The sequence below is a fragment of the Clarias gariepinus genome, chromosome 12, assembly GCF_024256425.1.
Source record: "Clarias gariepinus isolate MV-2021 ecotype Netherlands chromosome 12, CGAR_prim_01v2, whole genome shotgun sequence".
NCBI lineage: Eukaryota > Metazoa > Chordata > Actinopteri > Siluriformes > Clariidae > Clarias > Clarias gariepinus.
Genome location: NC_071111.1, coordinates 27,214,340 through 27,219,665, shown reverse-complemented (window position 1 = coordinate 27,219,665; position 5,326 = coordinate 27,214,340). Strand labels below are relative to the sequence as shown.

Below are 5,326 nucleotides of genomic sequence, written 5' to 3'. Positions count from 1 at the left end.
CACACCTGTACTTGTCTGTGCTTGGATATGTACATCTCACACTATGGCACACAACCTCATATTCCCCTTTCTGAACTATCACAGTCTGTAAATAAAAGAGTACCAGTGTTCCTCCACTACTTTGTCTTTAATTCTGTGTTAATACCTGTCCCGTCAAGAACTCCTACATTCATGGTTGCAGACAGAGATTTTTAACCTTACACACGATTTGCTCAGCAAATTTATTACTTTGCTAAAACCTGACCAGTATCTCTTAACCAATTTATTGAGGAATCGGACTGACATTAGGTACCATGGGAACCATGTATTATTTATTGTTTTAAACAACACAAAAAGTGCAATTTGGAAACTTACACTTTCACATAGGGCAATTCTAAAAGATTCTCTTTCCATGGTATCTTATAAGGGCCTAAATTAGTTTAAGTGATGATCTAACCTACAGTGACTTAACATACAGCGATAAAAAAAAAGTACTTGGACACTTAAGAACAACATGACAAACATTTATTTTAAAGATACCACAAACATACTTTTAAGCAAATATTTCTAAAAATTACCTTTAAATAAGATAACATAATTATTGGACACCTAATAGTGGCTTCATTAAAGATAACAGATATTGTGTTTTGGTATTAAATTTCCCATCCTATTTATCTGGATGAATTTCCCTTTAACTGTGACTTTAGCAGTGACACTAACAGAGAGGAGACGTTACCTGTGTAGAGGTGAGGAGTCTCCAGCTTTAACCTTCTCAGGATGATCCATAGACTCATCACTCTTCATGGAGATACAGCTGGGTGCTGCTGATTCTGATCTCTTTCCCTGGAGTTTACTGCACAACATTATTTAAACTTGTTAATTTATTGAGAGATAAATTTTACTTGCAGTGAACAGAATCAATGTTATGGTGACCACTTTACTATTTACACTCTTACATTACTTCTACCTTTGTTTATCAGTGTCAAGATCAGCAGTCTCCATCTTTGAATATTTGTAAAGTACCCAGAGAGTCCTAAAATATCACAGTCCTGGAAATCACAAGCACAAATGTGTAGTTAAAGTTCCACACAATCATTTTCACATCTTTGCTCTAAAGAACATTTGGCAAATCTGTGTTACTAAACTGAATAATCACCTTGACAGACCTTTGAAATTCACCAACTATTAATTTTATTTACATTAAAATAGAAAAACACTTTTTTTTCTTTCTTTCTTTTGTTGGAAAAAAAAAACAAAGAGAGAATTGTATGAGAAAATCATGATGTCAATTCCCATTGAGAAAAATCGTGATTCACATTTTGTTAAGTATCATGAGGCCCTACATTCAGCTCTCTAGTGCTGTACTCACCAGCTGGTCCTGAGTGATGGCTAACAGAATCCAACTATAGCACCTACTGTACAGTAACTACCCCATGGATAATAGCACTGAATTTGGGAATTAATGGTAAATCTGTTAATCACTGTCCAACTGAATTACTGTATGATTTAGCTATTTTATAAAACCTATATTCTGAAATGCATGAAGAATGACATTGAAAAAAATCTAAATATTTAAAAATGTTACACTTGTTAGTCAGTTAAGTTACAACTTGGTACTGTTAGTGACAATTTAATTTATAGTGGTATATTCAATAAAAATGTAAGAAAATGTATAATGTTATTACAATATTTTTTAGGTCATGTGACCTCTCGCTCACTCACTTATTTCCTATACCGCTTATTCTTTACAGGGTCACGAGGCCTGGAGCCTATTCCAGGGCACTCCGGGCACAAGGCAGGGTACACCCTGGACAGGGAGCCAATCCATCAAAGGGCACACACACACTAACTCTCACACTACGGGCAATTTGGAAATTTCAATTACCCTTTTACACATGACTTTAGACTAAAATACTATATAAGCAAATTCCACTCACACAAGGCGCGGCCTGACCCATCTACCCCAGTGGTCTGAGACCACAGTGCTATTTGTTTAAAATCAGTTGAAAAATGTGTAGATAAATTAGTGAGTGATTGTGTACTCTACAGAGAACACAATCACTCACTAACTCATCTTCTATACCTCTTTATCCTGTATTCAGGGTCGCAGGAACTTGAAGCCTATCCCAGGAGGTCTAGGGCACAAGGCAGGGTACACCCTGGACAGGGTGCCAATATACTGCAGGGCACACATACATACACACTCATTCACACACTACGAGCAATTTGAAAACACCAATTGGCCTAACCTGCATATACTGTATTTGGCTTGTCGGAGGAAACCGGAGTAGCAGGAGGAAACCCACCAAGCATGGGGAGAACACGCAAACTCCATGCACACAGAGACGGGACTCGAATCGAACCCGGACCCTGGAGGTGCAAGGCGATGGTGCTATATCAATAATATATAAAACTATAATTTGTATATTAATACTTTTTTTTTTTTAATTGTGACTACATGCCCTGCAAATGTGAATAAAATTAGGTTATTGAATAATATTATTTAGCATTCCAGGCCATGTGATCTTTTGTTTTAAAAGTAATTTTAAAATGTAATACATTGGATATTATGACTTTGCGCATTTTCATTATTAGTTTGTGATAGAAGTAAAAGATTTTACAGTCATGTCACCTACTGGTATAAAATATATTTTAAAATGTGTAAGTATTTGTCCTGCGTAAGGCGCACTGCTTTAATAATATAATAATATTAAAATAAATAATTTGCAAATACTTTGTACATTCATGCAAATAATATACACATTTGTTTTCTACATTATTAACTGCTTATTTCATGCTGTATATTCATTGTATAAGTCATTACACACAAAATGGTTGAACCAGTTGTCACAACCTGTCACACATATTTTCCAGAGTTCTAATTTCTATTAGACATTTTTTGTTCTGTAAATGTGTCCTGAATTCATGAAACCCTGCCAGGGAAATCTTGACTTCACCAACAGAGAGGAACGTTTAAACCAATCAACCCTCATAAACCAGTTTTCTAAAATACCTGGTTGCCATGGATGTGTTATGTGAGGACGTCACTGCAGACACTTGCAGAGGGCGGGTACGACACACCTAAAGATTATGTCAAGTGCTGCATTGTGATTTGTGACCTGACAGACAGGAAATTCAGGAAGTCTAGAATAACAGCATTGTACTGTAATTACCCATAATCCACTTCATGTATAGTTCTGCCTAAAAATATTTCACATATTTACACTTCTATTTTTTATTTTATTTTTAAAGTACAAAAAAACTTTTTGTTTTGTCATTTGTATAGTACTTTGATAATTTATGTTAATTTATGGTTGTTCATTTATGGTATAAATCTGTTTTGTCTCAGCTAGGCGGCTAATTAGGTGCCTTAGGTAGATAGTTAGTTTTGTTAATTTATGTTGTTAAATTTTCTTGTATGTATGTAGCACCTTGGTCCAGGAGGAACATTGTTTCGTTTTGCTGTATACTGAACTGTATATGGTTGAAATGACAATAAAAGCTTACTTGACTTGACTTGACTATACGGTGAAAAAAAAAAACTAAACAGTCTTGTCTTTTTCTTTTCTGTATAACAAAGACATCATCTGTCAGTAAATTACTTTACAATTGTGTAAAAATGAATCCTTTCCAATATCAGCCTTCCAGAAACAGTAATGCGTAACTTTGTACTTTGTCTTGATAAACGTGTGCATTTTCAATCACTTTCATCAAATATTATCCATAGATTTCCTTAGGAAATCCATTCTATTGTGTTGCGTTGTTTGAACTAATTGTTTTAAGAAGCTCAGTTACAGGTTAATGTTAATGTTCAGGATGTTAATGTTAATGTTCAAGAAATGTTTAAACCAAGCGACTTAAAAACTGTATAATGGATATTACTGAATATTTTGACTTATGCATTTCTCATTTAGTGGGGGCCCTCTGATCATCATTGAGTAATTATTTATTCAACCTCTAACCCCTGTGCCCTACTTTTATAGTCTCAGGGTAACATTGTGTTATTAACATAGAAAATGCGGGGGGTAAAAAATTATGTTTCTAAAATAATACTTTTATTATATTTCCACAAACATTTTTAAACAAAACCATAATGGTCAGATATTGGGTTTAGACATTAACACATTAACAAGGAACCACTTTATTAATTACTTATGATCTCTGAAATGAATCAGTGCACCTCAATACCCAAGCTGCAACTAAAAATAAATGATTAACCCGCTGATTATTTATTTAATAAATCATTATTTTGTACCAAATACTCTTAAAAATATTAAAATAGATCAATACATTTCATAAACAAGAAGCTTTTTTTAAGTTTATATATTTGCTGAAAAATTATGGCAAAACAGGAAACTAAGAAAACAGTTGCCAGTGAATCATTTCTAATATACAGAATATACTTTCATTTCAATAACATCCAGGTCATGCACTTTAAAATCTGCTCACTGTGATCACATGTCCTTTTACTTTTCAGATTTATTTAAAATTTTAATAGAAACATTACCATTTATTATTTTAAATTAGTTATTTGGGGCAATATTAAACATAAACATTGCTTCAGATGTACAGTATTGTCCCCGAGTTACATTACAGATCATTTTTATCATAATATGTTATTTTTAAAACTATTGTAAGAAGTGCAGCACATTACAGTATGTTGTCTGGTACAATATTGTTACTTTCACAGAAACAGCAAAAACCTGACAATACCTGTTTCAGGTTGTACCTATACACTGTACACACATTACACATTTCATCATCTGAGTTTTACACAAGTTTTATTTACAAATATCTGCAATGTTCATATATAAAGTCATTAGTAATACATAAATCTCTTACCTTTAGTCACCCGTCCCTTTTGGGTTACATAAATATCTCTCTTTCTGCTTTAAATATTGTATTTCACCTTTCCAACGCTTCCCGACATAGAGTCGAGGCTGAAACACTTTCACTTTAGAAAAAATGATACATTACAGGTGAGGAGTCATTCGTGTAAGGGACTGCCCCTAGAGGGCACTGTGGTGGTCATTGATTTTTGTTTGTAGTTTTGTTGGAAGACCCAGTTTCCCAGAAGGCACCTCGGTCAGGTGAGGAAGGAGCTCACCTGTGCAGAGGCAGCCAATAAGAGACATTATAAAAAGCTGTTAGTTCTAATACTGTCTAGAGGGCCTTTTGTTTTGTTTATTTATGTAGAGCTGGCTCTGAAGGCTTGTTTTCTGGGTTAAATGTACTTAAATCTATCTTTGGGTTTACCTGTGTTTATGTGAGTGTTGTTGAGAGTGAGTAGTGTCATATTATTTCCAGTTACTCCTGTTTGTTTCTCCCTCGTGTTTCTAGTGTCACT

General features: G+C 34.2%; 1 long non-coding RNA gene across 1 annotated transcript; it reads right to left on the bottom strand.

The window, feature by feature from the left end:
* Positions 1-965: 965 nt before the first annotated feature.
* Positions 966-4,907, bottom strand: LOC128533867 (uncharacterized). Its single transcript, XR_008361418.1, has 3 exons — positions 4,822-4,907; positions 2,063-2,158; positions 966-1,028 (listed from the first exon to the last, which is right to left on the bottom strand). It is a non-coding gene; the product is annotated as an uncharacterized LOC128533867 (long non-coding RNA).
* Positions 4,908-5,326: the final 419 nt, after the last annotated feature.